Here is a 19,313-nt window from a genome sequence, read left to right as displayed (position 1 = left end):
AGTTGTTTCAAGTTGAGGCCAAGGGGCCAAGCATTTTAATGTCTGCCTCAGTCACTGGATACGGGCTGCCCTTGAGGGAGGAATATGATCTTGGATTAAGAAGCTCTCTTTGGCGATCATTGGGGTGGAGACTCAGTGGTAAGTTGTCAGCAGGCAACACTTCTAGACTCCGTGGGGAAAATGTCTTCGCCCCGAAGATGGGGGTCATGGGTTGCATGTCATAGTATTCACTACAGAGGTAACGTAGGTGTTCCATTCAAGCCTGCCAAGTGCCAGACATGTGAGTGAGGCCATCCTAGACCGTCCAGGAGCCACTCAACCAAGCAGCTGATGACAGACACATCAGTGAGCCCAGAAAAGATAAACCAGCCCAGACCAGAAAAGTATCACAGAATTTGAGAGATAAGAAATAGTTGCTTATTTAAGCCATTAAGTTTTGAGGCAGTTTATTATGTAGTGATGGATAACTGATACAGAATATTACATTATGACAGTAATCATCAAAGGCCAAGAGTACGTCAGATTAAGGTGATTCTAGGGGCGCATGGGTGGCTCCGTTGGTTAAGTGTCCAACTCTTGATTTTTGCTCAGGTCATGATCACATGGTTCATGAGATCGAGCCCCGTGTTGGGCGCTACACTGACAGCGTGGAGCCTGCTTGAGATTCTCTCTCTGTCTCTCTCTTCCCCTCCATGCCCCCCACTTGCATGTGCTATCTCTCTCAAAATAAATAATATTAAAAAATAAGATTAGGGGCGCCTGGGTGGCTCAGTCGGTTAAGTGTCTGACTTCAGCTCAGGTCATGATCTCACGGTCCGTGAGTTCAAGCCCCGCGTCAGGCTCTGTGCTGATGGCTCAGAGCCCGGAGCCCGCTTCCGATTCTGTGTCTCCCTCTCTCTCTGCCCCTCCCCCGTTCATGCTCTGTTTCTCTCTGTCTCAAAAATAAATAAATGTTAAAAAAAAAAATAAGATTAAGGTGATTCTAGTTGTAGCGTTGTAGTGTAATAACAGGTTTCTTTTTCCCTCCAAACACCCATTGTCAAGGGCATTAGGATCAACATACACTTGAAATTAAATCAGCGACGCATCTGACACTGATGGAGGCTGGGCTGTGACCATGCGGTACAATTCTTACATCAAGAGGACGTCTGTTGCCAACACATGGGATGGGCACACAGGCCTCTTGGGAAGGACCAGCATACACTTCTGGGAATCAGTGTTCAAAGCATTTATGTCATCCAGACAGCCTAACTGCACAGGGTTGTCAAGAGCTTTCCCTAAGGTATTCTTTGAGAAATTGGAAACTTACAAAGGGGAACCAAAGTCATTCTATTTAAATATTGGTATTGTACCAATTTACTTGAAAGCTAGAAATATTTTTTTTTTCTGTAAGGAAAGTTGTATCAGTTGAAACAAGAACTTTACAAAAAATTTATCTCCTGAACAAACATAACTAGAAAAAAAATCACCATTCTAACAAATCAACAATTTTTATTCTCTCACCTTGATTTTCAGTCCTTATCTACGTAATGATTGGATAGCTTTAGCTATCGGGTAGACACAGTTTTGTATTTGAGTAAGATCTTTGGAAGAAAATGATCAGAACTTGGATTTTTGTTTTTACATGGGGCCTGAAATTCTTACCCATCAAACGGAACTCTAGACTAAAGGCCTTCAGGAATTCCTTGCTGTCAAAGAGTGGTTATGCTTTAGAGACTCTCTGAAGGACCTATAAGAGGATGCATTTCAGAAAGAAGGAAATTGATCCTACAAGGAGTGGGATGCAAAAGTTAAAAAAAGAAAAAAAGGAAGGGGGTGGGGGAGACTGAAGTTGAAGCTGAACAAACTCTAACTCTATAAAGCCAGGATTCTGCAAACTATTTCTGGTGGGCCACATGCTGCCCACTGCCCATTTTTTTGTACATACAGCTTTTATTTTATTTTATTTTATTTTATTTTATTTTATATCATTTTTTAAGAGAGACATAGAACATGCACATGCAAGGGGGGCAAAGGGGCAGTGGGAGAGGGAGAGAGAGAATCTCAAGCAGGCTCGATGCTCAGAGCAGAGCCCAATGCAGAGCTCGAACCCACAGCCCCGGGATCATGACCTGAACTGAAACCAAGAGGCGGACGCTCATCCAACTCAGCCACCCAAGCACCCCTTGGACATACAGTTGTATTGGAGCACAGCCATTTGCGTTAATTTACCTATTGTCTGTGTCCATTTTCATGCTACATCATCAGTGTTAGGGACTGTGTGGTCTGTGAAACCAAAAATATTTGCTATCTCATCTTTACAGAATAACTTCACTAGCTTCGTATTCATGACTAATCACATTCATGACTAATCTTGAGGTGACATGATAAAAGAGAAGGTGGGACTATACTAGAAAACAATAACATGGAAGGGTGGCCGGAGTTATTTATAAGATCCTTGTGTTTATTGTGTGGAAAGAAAGAAATTTCCAGGTATGCATGTTAAAAATACATGCATATCATTTTTTAAATATATACTATAGTATAGCACTCTGAGATTTCATATTGAAAGCTTAAAATAATTTCAAGTGACCCTTCAGGTTGACGATGCAGTAGTTGTCTTTTTCCCACACGGCTAGCAACCTTTGGGATTCACTTAGGTGGCAGGGAAAGCCAGGGGACGGGTAAGCTTGTCCTCTGCATGTGGCATGATTGCTCTCGAGTCCGCCTCTCACAATTCTAAGTGATTAAAACTTATATGGGGGTGTCTGGGTAACTCAGTTAAGCGTCCGACTCTTGATTTCTGCTCAGGTCATGATCCCAGGGTGGTGGGTCTGAGCTCCGCATCGGGCTGTGCTCTGAGTGTCGAGCCTGCTTGAGATTCTCTCTCCCTCTCTCTCTGCCCCTACCATGTGCTCTCGCTCTCTCTCTGTCTCTCAAAATAAATAAATAAAACTTAAAAAAAAAAAAAAAGACTTATGCAGGAGAAAAGTAGCCCCCAGTAGAAAGTCAACTGTTGGTGACACATGTAAAAACAGAAAAAAATTAATGATTCCCAAGCATAAAACAGAAGTTTTAGGGGGAAATTATTTGCAGTCTTAATATCTGTGAAGTTTGGAACTTGAAAAGAAAATGCCCTGTGTAAATGCAAACAAAACTGCCTAATGTAAGAAGTTCTCTACCGAACCAATGCAGCTACTCCCAGTTGTGCAGAGGTGCATCAGGGCAACAATTCTGTGAACCAATGAACGTTGCTATATTAAATTTTTTTCATGTTTATTTTTGAGTGAGAGGGAGAGGCAGAGTGCGAGCGGGGGAGGGGCAGAGAGAGACGGAGACAGAACCTGAAGCAGGATCCAGGCTCTGAGCCATCAGCACAGAGCCCAAAGCGGGGCTCGAACCCGCAAGCCATGAGGTCATGACCTGAGCTGAAGTCAGACGCTTAACCGACTGAGCCACCCAGGCGCCCCTTCGTCCTACTGTAAACATTTCTTTCTTTTTTTAAAAAAGATAATTCATTGTCAAATTGGTTTCCATACAACACCCAGTGCTCATCCCAGCAAGTGCCCTCCTCTGTGCCCATCACCCACTTTCCCCTCTCCCCCACCCCCCATCAACGCTCGGTTTGTTCTCAGTCCTTAAGAGTCTCTTACGGTTTGCCTCCCTCCCTCTCTGTAACTTTTTTCCCTCCTCCCCCTCCCCCTCTCCCTCCCCCATGGTCTTCTGTTAAGTTTCTCAAGATCCACGTATGAGTGAACACTTCTTACTTTTCTGTCTTCTCTAGGCACATCTCATTTCCGGAAACAAAAGCTTCATCTATGTAGTCCCAGTCACCAGCACTAGTACAATTTCTGACACAGAGTAGTGGGTACTCAGGAAGAGATTTTTGAACCGACTGGATCTTTGGAAGTTATATTCTCTTCGGGAGGGGAGGCTTCAGACTGGAAGAGGATAGGAGGAGTCAGCCCTTATGATATTCTCTCTCCCTCCCCTTTGATTCTTCTTGAAGGTAGGGTATGAGGCCTAGCCACCTGTCCTCGGTACCCGGCACCTGTGTGGCACACAGTGCTCGAATGGACTGGATTGAACTCCCACCTCTAATCTTCCGTCGGACTTCATTACAGATTAACCTAGCCCAACCATTAGAGGCAAATAGCTTCCTGGCTTGATTCGGTAAATGCAATCAGATTCAAATCTTGAATGTCTGCAATAAATCTTAGAGTTTAAAGTGCCAGATTAGACGATTCTGCCTTAATTAGTTTAGCTTTCTTTGAGTTGAACACGGCTCATTAATTTAAATTAAATAAGCAATTCAAAGCCTGTGGACAATCAATTAGATAAATGTACACGTCAAGGACTGCGGTCCCCTGGCTATATTTTGAAGACGGTAAATATGTAAGACATCAGAACCAGACATTCCTTTTGATGATGGTAATGAGATGTTCCAGATCGAGAGTAAAACTGGAACGTATTTTTAAAACCCACAGACACTAGAAGCATTCTGGCAACAACTTCTCTCTATTTCTGTGCATAGAAGTTGCCCTAGTTCAAGTACAATTTTAGAAGTTCTCACCAAGTTGTTGCATTGTTGTGCTATTTTTAAAGAGTGGGGCTGCGATGATGGTTTAGGAATCTTTTTGCCATCCCATAGTATCTGCTTTGTTTCTGGTGATCATGTGTGTGGAGGAGCGTTACAAAGTCAACTACATCGCAGGGGCGCCGGGGTGGCTCAGTCGGTTAAGCGTCCGACTTCGGCTCAGGTCGTGATCTCACGGTTCGTGGGTTCGAGCCGCACGCTGGGCTCTGTGCTGCCAGCTCAGAGCCTGGAGCCTGCTTCGGATTCTGTGTCTCCCTCTCTCTGGCCCTCCCCCACTCGTGCTCTCTCTCTCTCTCTCTCAAAAATAAACAAACATCAAAAGAATTTAAAACAAAGAACAAAGATTGCTTCCACCCATCCGCTAGAGTTTGTCCGAATGTATCCCCCGCGCTACAGAAAACCACCGCAACTAACAATTTGGTTAAACGTGCCAGTTTCGTGGACACTTGACAGCAGAATACACGAATTATTTGCATCAGCCGAGAGTTTGTTTCAGGGCGCCCATCAGTAAATCCCTCCGAAAGAACCGATGCCGTTTTCTAACACCCACCAAGCGTGTTTGTTGACATAGTTTCTCGCGCTTTCTCTGTATGATAGTATTCTGAGGGAGGATCCGACATCCTCTGGGTCAACACGGCCCTCCCCCTTCAGATGTTCATGCTGCTCTGAGCCATTCCACGCGCATGTGCTATCCGTATGGATAAATAGCTCCCAACAGCTCTCGGATTTTCAGAGAGGCCCTTTTGCCTGAGCTGTAGGTGCTAACCTACAACACAGTAACCCATTTTCAAAGGGATCCCATTTTAGATGTAGGGGAAGAAAACGTCGTCAAGGAGAAGCCAATTTAGGTGGAGAGTGCGTGGCAACGTTAGTACTTGAAATAGCTCCCTTCCCATGAACAGATACTCTTTGCCTAAGAATTCATTGTCAGTTTTCTTCGTTTCTTCCAACAAAATAAATAGTGTAGACGACGGCACTGTCCAAATGACAGAAACGGTTTTTGAGGTTCGGGGTCATCAAAATGTAGGAGTACAGGGAGTTTACTAGGGCACTAGCAGCTGCTTAAAGTTGAAGATTTGAAGCAAATCTAGACCCAGCTGATATGTGTCTATATCCCACGTTTGTGGAATATGTCATGAGTCTTGCCATTAAAGCAGTGCAAGTACATTTTAAGCACCAACTCCGTAGTGCTTCAGGGACTAAAAGGCTACCTCCTTAACCGCGAAACACATCCAACAGAGATATTCATGAGAATGACTAAGAGCTAGCACTGGGACACGATCTGGGGGACAGTGATGTGGGAATATCCCGCCGACTGCCTCATGATCATTCGAAAACCAGGAGCTTGTAGGAGAAGATAATCAGGAACGGACACAAAGGAACAAAAAGAAAAGTCAGGGGCTTCGCGGTCGGCACGCTCGTCTGACACAGTTTGTGGAGAACTTAATACAGGGATTATTTACAACAGTGTGGATAGGGTTTTGAAGAAAGCGTGAGTGGGGTTTAGGAAAAGCAACAAGGAATTGCTAAATTGGATCCCATGGGGTTACCAACCCTGGGCTTGAAAGGACAAAGGAGGGAAGTGAATATTGGAACTCAGAGAGCACAGTTAGATGGAGAGGGCCACGGGGCAGGAGTTGTGGCCATTGGTAGAGGGACACTGCCATCCCACAGGCCGGCAGGGAGGGGGGAGGGGCAGGACACTACATACCCTAATCTCAGCCTCGTCTCTTTGTCTCACCTGGTAGTGCCTCCCAACCGGCCAAACCCAACAGGAAGCTGGAGGCAAGGGAGCTTGTTGGGATTAGTACAGAAGACAGCCCCCCCGGGGCAATTAGCAAGGTGTAGAAGGATGCAGAGTTTTCCACTGCAAGGATTTGGGGAGAAAAATGACCTCATTGTCTACACATCTCCCAAGGTGGATAGGAGTATAAGTAGGTTTCTTGTGAAGAAGTGAAATTAATTCAATTTGCTTTGAATTGCTATAGCTGAAGAGTACTATAGAACAATAGAAGTACAATTACAATTTCATGGCATAACTTGCTCCGTGAATGTGTTGCAGATTTTGGTAAAGAAAGCGTGTGGCATCGCAGAGGACAAAGAATTGAGTATCAGAAGATCTAGATTTTGGTCCCGGCTCTGCAAACAGACATGCTCTTGTGACTTGGGGCACGTCACTTGACTTTCTCTGACCTTAGTTTAAATACGAGTAAAACGGATAACAATACGTCTATTTTTCCATACCTCCAAGGGCGGTTGTACAGCTCAGATGAAAACATATTAAAAAAAAAAAAAACCCACAACACTTTATGAACCCAAATGTCCCTTCTACCACAAGTGTCTACTCTTCCAGCATTGCAAAGTGGTGTTTACTTATTATTTTTTTATATATATGATTTATTGTCAAACTGGTTTCCATACAACACCCGGTGCTCATCCCAACAAGTGCCCTGTGGTGTTTAAAGATTAATGCTGGGCTCGTAGAGAAATAAGCTGACTTTTCGATATTTTTTCTTATAGCGACAGATCTATTTCCTTCCACCCAGACGGGACTTTGCCAGCTTCCCACCAGATCTAATTAGGTTTTAAATGAGATTCAGGAAGACATAATAGCTTATTCTGATTGTTCTTTTTATATCATACAGTCTCTAAATATTCATTGTGCTCATATGATTAAGCTGTAAATCAATAGAAAAAGCCAATGGGCTTTTTTGAATTTTTTATTTTGTCCCATATATTTGGCTGTACCAGTCATCTTAACTTTATATCAGTCTTTACTCTTTTCACATTGCCTTTACCCATTTGGCTCCGTCCAAAGAGCTCCTAAGCATAGTTCAACACCCAAAGTACATAGTCCCTCCTCAGGGAAGTCCCTCCTTATTTCCCCCTAAGATGATTTGTTCCTGCTCTGCTACGTATTGTGCTTGGAACACATCTCCATTATTGCAGGGATGACTCCATATTGTATTAGAATAATTTGCTTCTATTTTTGTATTTCCAGGTAGATCCTGAGAGTCTTGACCGTAAAGGCCATGTCCTATCTGGGTTTCCATCTGCATCCTTAGCAAAGCGCCTGGCACTTCGTGTGGGCTCAGTTCACTGGAATTCAAATCCTGGGGACAGGTGTAGCTCTGCAAAAAGAAATGGGGGTGGGGGAGACTGGTTTCACTGAAGTGTCATTTCTACTCCTCAGATTAGTTCGTCAGATTCAAGCTACTAATATTCGGGAGAAGGTACTCACTATTTTCTCTCAGGGGAGAGCTTCTGCTGAAGATCAAACACTGACTTAGATGAAAGTTCTCAAAAGGGGTCTAAGCTGAGAGTGATCAGAAATGCGTATGTTGAAGAAAAACTTGCCCGGCAAATGAACTTGAGAACTTTTACCAAGCACTTTAAAGCCACACTAATGCGATGGAGGGGAGGGGTGGATAAGATTTGTGTTCGCTTTTTTTCTGTCAGTCCCTGTTTTCCATTTGCTAATTAGCTTTTGTTATCTATGAGTACTCCCTAGCAGGCGTGTTGTAGCAAGTGCCAGAGGTTTAAGGAAAAAGTACTTATGGGAAGAAATAATTAAAATGGAAGAAATTATATCTATTGACTTAATTCCACCCCCTTACAGACACAAAGACCGACAACTCAACGGTAAACACACGTATAATCAGTGTTCCGTGAAACCTAGTTTGTTCTGTTGGCCTTTTCTGTAGCCTGAATTTGTGACGTTTAAAGATAAAAGCAGAGGCTCCAAAGGCTGATTGCTACACACATCTGCCTCAATGCGATAGATGGACGAGGGGCAGTAGAGAACGTTTCTGAAAGTTCTATTTATGATTATCTGATCTCAGCGGTTGGGCTAAAGAATGGCGAAGTAAATTTTAGACTGTGCCTGTGAGTTTTCCCATTTTGTAACCACACTAAATAAAGGCCAAACTGTTCAGATTTTAACAGTCTTTTTTTTTTTAATGTGCTTTCAGAATACCTTAAGGTTCAAAAGATGACTTTGTACTGGTCAGAATGACCCAGTCAGAGGAATGGTTTGAATTTTTACAATTTTCTCCTGAAAGACAATAGAGCCAGACCAACGTTGCTGGCCCTTCCTCTCCTGTGTCTGTATTTTGGGAAACAATAAACCAATGAGTCATAAGTGCCTCTCCCCACTTCTAGTGTTCCCGGCTTAGGGGAGAAGGACCAGTGGGAGGTTGGTTCTTCTCAGCTAGGCAGGAATTATAAAAGGTATTGCAGGCATCCACGCACCAGAACCAACTCTGTTATCCACTGGGGTTCCCAGGGATGGGGAAACAAATGAGGGCCGGGTGCTACCAGAATACTCGTGCAGCTGAGGCAGTGGGCCAGTAGGAGCCGTGAACGTCGTCCACCGTGAGCAATATTCATCCCCGAGGCGGGACATGCCCGAACCGTAAGAGCGTTCCAAACTGTGGCCAGTGAGAGGCGGAAATGCTGAGCGATTGGCCTCCTTTCTGGTTTTGCATTTTTTATCAATTCTTCCAGCAAATAAACTTATGTTTACATTTTTAAACATACTTATTTGTTTTTGAGAGAGACAGCGTGCACGAGCAGGGGAGGGGCAGAGGATCCCAAGCGGGCTCTGCACCGATAGCCCAGAGCCCGATGTGGGGCTCGAACTCACAAGCTGTGAGATCGTGGCCTGAGCCGAAGCTAGCTGCTTAGCCGAGTGAGCCATCCAGGAGCCCCCAGATAAACTTCTTTTTAAATGCCCCGCTTTGAGGGGTGCTCAATTTGGTTGAACCATGTGGCTGTGCCAGGGAGAAGTGAAATAGTGTCAGGCTCTAAGCTGCGTGTGGAGCCTGCCCAAGATTCTCTCTCTCTCCCTCCGTCTCCCATTGCCTCTCCCCCACTTCCTTGCACACATGTGTTATCTCTCTCTTCTCATGAATTAAGTAAGTAGGGGCGCCTGGGCGGCTCAGTCGGTTAAGCGGCCGACTTCGGCTCGGGTCACGATCTCGCGGTCCGTGAGTTCGAGCCCCGCGTCGGGCTCTGTGCTGACGGCTCAGAGCCTGGAGCCTCTTTCAGATTCTGTGTCTCCCTCTCTCTCTGCCCCTCGCCTGTTCATGCTCTGTCTCTCCCTGTCTCAAAAATAAATAAACGTTAAAAAAAATTTAAAAAAATAAATTAAGTAAATAAATAAATTTAAAAATAAATAAAAAACCCTGCATTGAGGAATTAAAAACAAGCAAACAACAAGATGAAGCGACTTGCCCAAAGCCGTACAGCTGTAAGATGGAGTTATGGTTGGATTCGCTTGTTCTGATTTTTAGTCCAGGTCTCGTACTGTGCTACCTATGAAAGTGTCACGGCCTTTGAAGAAATTAAGATTACGCATGAAGAACCTAGCTTAGAGGGCGCTGTAGCAAACGAACCTGTTACAGGGATTGGGGCTCTTAAAAATCAGCTCTGCTAGCTTTCTTTGCAAAAGTCAGAATATGACTTAAACAGAAGGAGCTTTGTGTCTTCTAGAATGATTTCTGTGGGCTCGTTTCAGTAATTTACCTTCTATTTCAGAGCCCGCTTGGGATCCTCTGTAATTATACCTGTAATTCTTTTTTATAAGTTCACTTATTTTGAGAGGGAGAACGCATGTGCATGAGCAGGGAGGGGCAGAGAGAGAGGGAGAGAGAGAATCCCCAAGCAGACTCCTCGCTTCGACATGGAGCCTGATACAGAGCTTGATTCCCACAAACCGTGAGATCATGACCTGAGCTGAAACCAAGAGTTGGGTGTTTAAGTGAGTGAGCCACTCAGATGTCCCTATACCTGTAATTCGTTTTGTTTTTTTTTTTAATTCTTTAAATGTTTATTCATTTTTGCGAGGGAAAGAGAGAGAGCAAGGGAGGGGCAGAGAGAGAGGGAGACACAGAATGCGAAGCAGGCTCCAGGCTCTGAGCTGTCAGCGCAGAGCCCGACGCGGGGCTCGAACTCATGAGCTGTGAGATCATGACCTGGGCCAAAGTTAGCTGCTTAACCGACGGAGCCACCCGGGTGCCCCCCTATGCCTGCAATTCTTACCAAAATTATGTGTGTAGGACACAATACAGTTGTCGGGGAGTAGTCTGTAATGTGTGATTGGAAAGGCACATATCCTAAAATGTCACCCAAAGAATTCTTGAGATGACGCCCATTTTAAGAAAGTTATATCTAATACCTACAGGGGTAGCACAGTATCAGTGACTGGTTTTCCCATTATCCACTGGTACTCATCTTAAGGAAAGATTTATGCTGTAGGTGAGCAAGGAGTAAAAGAAAGAGTAACATTTATTTCATGACCACTATGTGCCAGAGCCATGTAGACATTTTCCAAAACTTATTGATTCCTTATAGTAATCCTGAGGCAGGCATTTTCTCCATTTTCAAGAGGAGGACGTTGGGGCATAGAAAAGAATATAATTTTCCCGTGATCTTGCATTTCTTAAGTGACAGAGGTGGCCTTAAACAAAGGTCCATTTGAATATAAAGTCTATTACATTTTCCAAGAAAAAATCTAAACCATGGGACAACGTGGGTACCAAAAAGAGGTGTCACTGTGTGATGGGAGATGGTTGACCGCCAAAGACCATCCCTTCCAGAAGTTTTCCCTTCCACAGAATTAAGTTATTAAAGATTACTAAGTTGACAGGAATGAAAGAAGAACCAAACAACTGGAAAGACGTCTTGTGTTCATGGATCGGAAGACTTAATATGGTTAAGATGGCAATAATCCCCAAATTGATCTACAGATTCAACATAATCCCTATCAAAAGCCCAGCTGCTTTTTTTTTTTTTTTGTAGAGATTAACAAGTTGGTCTTAAGATTCGTATGGAAATATAAGGGACCCAGAATAGGCAAAACAGTCTGGAAAACCTTACCACAAAGCTAGAAAAATTATGATAGTGTAGTACTGGCCTAATGGTAGGCATATAGATCAATGGAATAGAATTGAGAATCTAGAAACTGACCCATACATCTACGAGCATTTGATTTTTGACAGTGGTGCTAAGATCACTCAACAGGAAAATAATAGTCTTTTCAGCAAATGCTCTGGGGACAACTGGATACCCACGTGCGAGAGAATATAGTTGGACGCATAAAGTACCTTATGCCATATACAAAAATGAACTCAAAATGGATCAACAACCTAAATTTAACAGCAAAAACTATACAGCTTTGAAGAGAAAACAGGAATGAATCATACGACCTTGGATCAAGCAGCAGTTTCCTAGATAGGACATGCAAAGCACAGGAAACAAAAGAAAAAAAATGGATAGATTGGACTGAAAAATCTTTGAAATTGTGGGTCAAGAGATATCATCAAGAAAGTGAAAGGTAAACCCACAGATTGGGATAAAACATTTGCAAATCATATATCTGGTAAGAGACTTATTGTTAGGAGATAGAAAAATCCTGATAACAAGATAATGACAAATAGCCCAATTAAAAACGGGTTAAAGCATCTTAATCAATATTTCTCCAAAGAAGATACACAAATGGCCAATAAGCCCATGAAAAGATGCTCGATATCGTTGTTCATCAGGGAAAGGCGAATCAGAACCGTGATGAGATACCGCTTCACACCCACTAGGATACCTATAATCAAAAAGATACGTAATAGCAAACGTTGGCAAGGATGTGGAGGGATTGAAAACCTCAGGGACTGCTCGCGGGCAGGAAAAGGGTATAGCTGCTTTGGAAAGCAGTCTGATAGTTCCTCAAAAGGTTAAACGTATGGGTGTCATGTGATCCAGGAATTCTGCTCCTTTGGCATATATAGCCCAGTGAATTGAAAACGTATGGCCACACAAAACTTTACATGAATGTGCATGGCAGTATTATTCATAAAAGCCTACAAGTAGATACAGCCCCAATGGCCATCACATCGTGAATGACAAATAAAACTTGGTATGTGTATATGATTCAGTATTATTAGGCAAGAAGACGGGCTAGGTACTGGTCTATGCTTCAACGTAGATAAACCTTAAAAACATTATGCTAGACAAAATAAGCCGGATACAAAAGGCCACCTGTTGTACGATCCCATTTAGTGAAATGTCCAGAAGAGACAAAATTACAGAGACGGGAAGTAGATGAGTGGTTTCCAGGGGCTTGGGGAGGGAGGGGAGGATGGGGATTGACAGCTTCATGAGTACAGGGTTTCTCTTTGGGGTGATGAAAAATTTCTGAAGATTGGATAATGATGATGGTTGCACAACACCGTGAGTGTAATAAGACTGGATTCTCTGTATTGGCGAATTATACTTGGATATAACTGTTAAAAATTGAGTCCTTTGCATTAGTTTTGCTTCTAGAGGGAATAGCAATTTTCTTGTCGGTTTTTTCTTTTAACTTTCAGTTTTTGCCTCCCCGTGCCCTCCCCTCATTTGGCCCAAACTCAGTTCTTTAAACCAAGTGACACAGCTAGATTTTCTACTCACTGAAAGCCACTTGAGTATATTACTTACGTTGCAATCTTTCAAAAAGAACATTTCATCATGTTGGCGAATACTTTTTATGGTGAGTATGTTGCTTGTCTCCGGAAACGCAGTGACGGTGTTCACTACTTTCTCTACTAATTTGGAAAAGTCCCGTGCAGTCGTGAGATGTAATTAATTATACCGACTAGCAACCGACGAGAGAATCCAAAAATTCCCATATCTAAAACTCAAAATTAGCTGCACCCTTCACTTCCCCTCTGTCTCTTTATGTGATCAGTTAGAACGGATAAAAAAAAAAAAAAAAAGAGGATTTTAACAGAGACTGATGCTGATTCTAGATCGTCCTGACTCCAACACCTGCCTTTTTTTTTTTTTATCTACTGCATTATGGAGCCTCCCCATTAAGTGAAGCTAATTTCACAATCAGAATGCCCCCCACGGATTTTCATTAGTAAGTGGCATATATGTCTATGTGATGGAAAGACTAAAACATTTATTGTGTCACTGGGTCGGAAAAGCATACTGAAAAAGGAAACCCTTTCGTAACTCTGGTAAGAATGCCGTAAATTTCAGATCGTATCCAAATGTTACAACCATGGTAATCTTCAAAGGCTCAGGCCTGGCTGACTCCTTATTACATAGATCAGAGTTCCCTTGCCCATATAATGTGTACACGTTGGAAGGTTGCTGATTATTTCTGCTCTAATTCATATGAGGGTTTTTTTTTTTCTGCGGTTTTATACAATTACAATTTGCTACCAGCGTCTGCTTGCCCTTTCTCCCTTCATTTTGTGGTTTCTTTGACTGCTGATAAATTATGAATTTTTCATTTATGTTAATATTTTTCTGGAGGAATTGTTTCAACCCAGAAAGAAATTCACAATGAAAGGGACCGGAGCAGTATCACCATATTTATGAGCACTTTTTAATCCAATCAACGAGGATCAAATGGACGTGCGAACACTTTCCTGAAAGAAAAAGAAAAAAATTAAATGCCTTCGGTGAAGGCCTTTTTCTGCTATACCCAACAGTCTGAAACCAACATAGATTAAATAATGGTATCCAGGAAGAACATTTTCAGGGACATACTACTACCCATCGGGGACATTGTTATGCGTCATTGATAAGATGAAATAATTTAAAGAGAAACACCCAAAGGTTAAAAACCGAAGCCGCGTGCCCTTCATTTATTCCAACTGGTATACTGTCCGAGAGCCAGTTACCATCTCTCTGCCCTCGAGTGGCCAGATTCAAGCAACCTTTTCCTCCACAGGACTCTGTCGTCTACACTGGTTGCTTTCAATGAGAATTCACTAATAACAGCCAGCACCATCCTTGATGAGACCAACTTCCCTATGGTCTTCTGCAAGGGGGATTGGGTTTCATGCATTCATTCAACACTTATTTTTCGTGTTTATTATGTGCCTGGCATTTACACAAGTATTGGGGGTACAGTTAACAAATCATGCACCGTTCATACCCTCACAGGGTTTCCATTTTGGTGAACGACGTAACTTACATGAATGTATGCCAGAACTCATCCTAAGCACTTTGTACACATGGTTTCATTAAATGCTAACAACACTAAAAGAAAGATATTCACTGCCAGTTAAAAAAAAAAAAATAGGGGCACCTGGGTGGCTCAGTCGGTTGCACATCCCACCTCAGCTCCCGGTCATGATCTCACGTCTTGTGAGTTCGAGCCCCACATCGGCCCGGAGCCTGCTTTGGATTCTGTGTCTCCCTCTCTCTCTGCCTCTCTCTCTCTCTCTCTCTCAGAAATAAACAGTAAAAAATTAAAGAAAAACCAACTGAGGCACAGAGAGATTAAATTAGTAGATAGGAGAGATGTGATGTATACTCCAGTCGTGTGGCTCCACAGATCACGAATTTTCATACAGAATCCATCTTAAAAGCAAAAGCCATACAGAAACCTGTATCTGAAAAGTCTACTCTGATCTTTTGATTAAGCAATCAATCACTCATGGTATTTCTAAAAGTGTCTGCATTTCTGTCCACAAACATATACTAGTCCTGTTGTCTGTGTTGAAATTTAGCAATCAAAATAGAAAAGCTATTCATTTTTCCTCTATTATCCCAGAGAAACAAGAGAAACGAACGGATTATCACTGAGGTTCATGGTCCTATCATCTTCCTAAGTGTTTGGATGTTCTGCATTTACTTCCTCTTCATTTTTGAAAACTTACTTTTGCTCTCTAAAGCTCAATTTCCCCACTTCCTCTAAAATGACGTTTTTATGGATGAATCCGAGTTGTACTAAATATAGCACCAGGAAAGATTCATCATTTGCACTTCATCAATTAGCAGTTACTCTGCCTCTCGTTTCCCTTCACATTAATGAGCTGAGACGGTACCACGTAGGTTTTTCATTTGTTGGTGGGTCCTGAACAGTATACAGGAAAGAGGGGGGAAAAAAAGTTGAAGCAGGAGTTTTAACAGGCTCTCCTCTCTCTTCATACACCTGATTAAACTGCTGATGTTGGAATAAAAGGACAGAAAAAGTCTCCAGGAAGCCCAGTTAGCAGTTAAGCAAGATCATTGCTTATTTTTCATAAGAATGTTCTGAAACTTCCTATTCCAGCACATGAAAGAACCCCTTTAGCTTTCCTCTTCTTTCATCAGGTCTAGGAGTTTTATAACTCTATGGCAACCACACTTCAACTTCTTTCCACCAGGCTTACCTCTTCCTCCCTGGCCTATTTTCTCCACTTTTATAGGTCAGTACTTAACCCATCAAATAGAACTATTCCAACCCTTAGCCTTTCAATAAAGAGGGACTAGGTGTTTTATGTGCTTCCTCTCAATGCCTTCTGTCTCACCATACATTTGGAGAAGCCAGCTATAGTATCTTCAACTGTGGGTTAAGCATAAAGAGTACTGTGTATTAAATGGATGGCTTTATTATTTTTCTGGGAAAGGAGCAATAAAATTGTATGTCATTATTCCTCCTAACGTGACTGCATATTTATAAGGTTTGATCAGAACATCTATCTAAAACTTTATGAACTTATGTTTGAGTCTAAAATGTTATGTCTGAAAATCTGAAAAGGCTTATATTGTGTTACTCAGTGTAGCAAGAATTAAGGGAACTAACTTTGTAGATGTTAAACAAATACCCGGGGAGGTTTTTGAATGACACACAGCTTTATGCACGAGCTGGTGGAAAAATAAGATGGCAAGGAATTGAGAAAGGTCTCAACATTTTTCTATTTGTCAGTTTCCAGGTATTATACTAATTCCAACAACGTGGGCATTATGTTAATAATGTACTTGCCTATTTGTTCCTCTCACTAGACAGTAATTTTCTTCAAGGACTGCATTTAATCTCTGTTTTCACAGTATACAGTACAGTTGACCTTTGAACAACGTAGGGCTTGGGACACTGACCCCCTGCACAGTGAAAAATTTACATATAACTTTTGACTCCTTCAAAACGTAACTACTAATAGCCTACCATTGACCAGAAGCCATGCCAATAACATAAACAATTGACTAACACGTGTTTTGTATGTTACACGGATTATATATTATATTCTTATGATAAGTAAGGTACAGAAAAGAAGATTTTATTAAGAAAATCATAAGCAAGAGAAAATACATTTACAGTACTGTATTAATTGAGAAAAAACACAGATAGACACACACTTCAAATCTATATTGTTCAAGAATCAACTGTAGTGTGTGTGTGTGTGTGTCTGAGTGTGTGTGTGTGTATTACATAGTAAAGGTTCAATAAATGTAAGTTGTATGAAAAACTAGAAAGCTCACTAATGTGAAGGGAAATAGGAGGCATGGTTTGAAAATAACCGCTAATTGATGAAGTATTAAACAGCAGCACAAATGATGGACCTTTCCTGGTGCTATATTTAGTATAATTAACACTGTCTCCCTACCATCAACTCACTAATTCTGGCCTTAAAATGTAATTTTATAAAGTGATGGGAAGTATATTAAAAGTAGACTACTTGAAGACCCAGAATCATACCCCATGTCTCTGGCCAGAAGCGTGGTGATTACAGATAGCACCAGTAGGAAAGGAGTTGAATGAAAAATAATACGATTTCCAACCATGATGGAGTAACTGGTACCGAATACAAAGTTTGGAAGTGGAGTTCTACCAAGAGGAGCTTGGGAAACCACAGTGGAATTTCCAGATCTTACCGACCAAATGTGTAAGCCTAAGCTAACACAAGTTTGAGAGGACGAGTCAGTAATTAAAAAAGAAGTCAACATTTTCCAGATGAAAATAAAAGAATAAATAAAAGAATAATAAAAGAATCTAGAGTATTTAAAATGTGTCATCAACAATATCCGGGACAGAATTTTTTTTTTACAAAAATTAGTAGACATGCAGAGAAGTAGGAAAATGTGACTCATAGTCAAGGAAAAAAAAAGTCTGTAGAAACTGACCTACTAATGGTTCAGACTTTGCATTCAACAGATAGACTTTAAAGCAGCTATTACGAAAATGTTCAAAGCACTAGGAGATGTGTTTAAGGAATTAAAAGAAAGCATGACCTTAATGATGAAGAGATAATTTTAGCAGATAAAGTGAAAGCATAAAAATAGAATTTTTCGATGTGAAAAGCACAATAACTGAAAGGAATAATTCACTGAAAGGAATAGTATCGGATTTCATAGTGAAGGTAGTAGAATTATGAGTCAGTGACCTTCAAGACAGAACAATAGATGTTAACCAACCTGAAAGATGGAGAGAAAAAGACTGACAGAATAAAAAGGGCCTCACAGATTTGTGGAATAATATTGAAAGATACACCATACTTGTATTTGGAATCCCAGAAGTAGAAGGGAGTAGTTATAGAGAAGAAAAAATGTATAGAAGTAATGGTAAAAAATTTCCCAAATAAGCAAATATTGACATAGATCCAAATGGTTAAAAAAAAAACCCAAGCAAAGCCATAAACAAATCAAAATTGGTCGCATCATAATCAAATTAGTAAGCCGCAAATTAGCAAAAGATCATGGAGGTGGCTATAAAGTGAAATGTCGTTACGTATAGGGAACAGCGGTAAGAGTGGCTACTGGCTTCTCATCAGGAGCTGTAGACCAGAAAATTGTGAAGCAGCATCTTTAAAGTACCTAAAGTGATAAAAATAAAACCTCTCTACGTCCAACAAAAATATTTTTCAAGAACGAGGGTACAAAAAAGGCATTTTCAGGTAAGTGAAAACTGATAGAATTTTCAGCATCTGGCTTGTAATACAGGAAATGCTCAAGGATTCTCATCAAGCGAAAGGGGGAAATGACACCAGATAGAAAACAGCATCTGAAAAAAGGAAGAGGAATACCAGAAATTACAAATGAATGGGTGACCATAAAATAGTAGGTTTTATTTTTCTTCTCACGTGCAGTTGAAAGACAACTGATTAAAGTGAAAGTGATAACCCCATCTAATGAGGTTTGTAGCGTGTGTAGGAGTAATAGATGTGCCACCAACCGTGCAAATGCTAAGAAGCGAGTAAACGGGACAAAATTGTTGGGAGATGATCATATCTGTGAAGGTGTGAAGACAGGTGGCAGGGGGGAAGTGAGAAGTGTGACTGAAGTAGGAATAGGAGGGGTCAGCTCTCCAAACTATGACAACAGCCTCACAGTCGAATCCATTCTTTAACTCGACCCATCCTTTGCATCTAACCCCTCCACGTTCCTGCCACGAGGACCAGCTTCATTCCCCCACGATCAGTGCAGTTGCAGAGGGCGCCATGTTCATAACCGCTCTGCGGTTGCTGTCGTAAACTTCAGAAGTGATTTTCGTCTCGTTGTGTTGTAGGTTAAGTCGGATGGGACAATGGGGCATGCATCAGAGGCTTGGAGTCTTGGCTCACAGGAGATCTCACCTTCGGCGACGTCTCAGAACAGGTTCTTGGCTATCTGCTCCCTTAACCCATTGGCACCCTGGACCCTTGCCTGGTCTCCTCTCTTTCCCTAGGCCCTGCCGCTCTCTTCTCTGAGCAAGAACCTGGGCACAGGGGTGGGGAGGGTTGGAGTTGGCTGTGCGTGCCCTGTGGCATCTCAGGGTGGGGCAGAGCGGCAGCCGTCCCCACTCCAGGTTGGTGGCACCACGGCATGGCTGCTGGGTGGCCAGCCTGAGCCTCCATCTTGGTGAGGGCAAGCCTCTTGCTTATCCACCTCCAATCCCAGTACCCAGAACAGCCCAACGCAGAGGTTTAAAGAGCTCTGGGAATCACTTGTCTGCCCTGGGTTGGTGAGATGCCAAAGTGGACTTCCCCAGACCACGCCCCCCCATCCAGGG

Source organism: Lynx rufus, unplaced genomic scaffold, assembly GCF_022079265.1.
Source record: "Lynx rufus isolate CCGP_SWC_20201006 ecotype Redwood Valley unplaced genomic scaffold, mLynRuf1.p SCAF_19, whole genome shotgun sequence".
In the NCBI taxonomy this organism is placed as follows: domain Eukaryota; kingdom Metazoa; phylum Chordata; class Mammalia; order Carnivora; family Felidae; genus Lynx; species Lynx rufus.
This window is presented reverse-complemented; position numbering follows the sequence as displayed.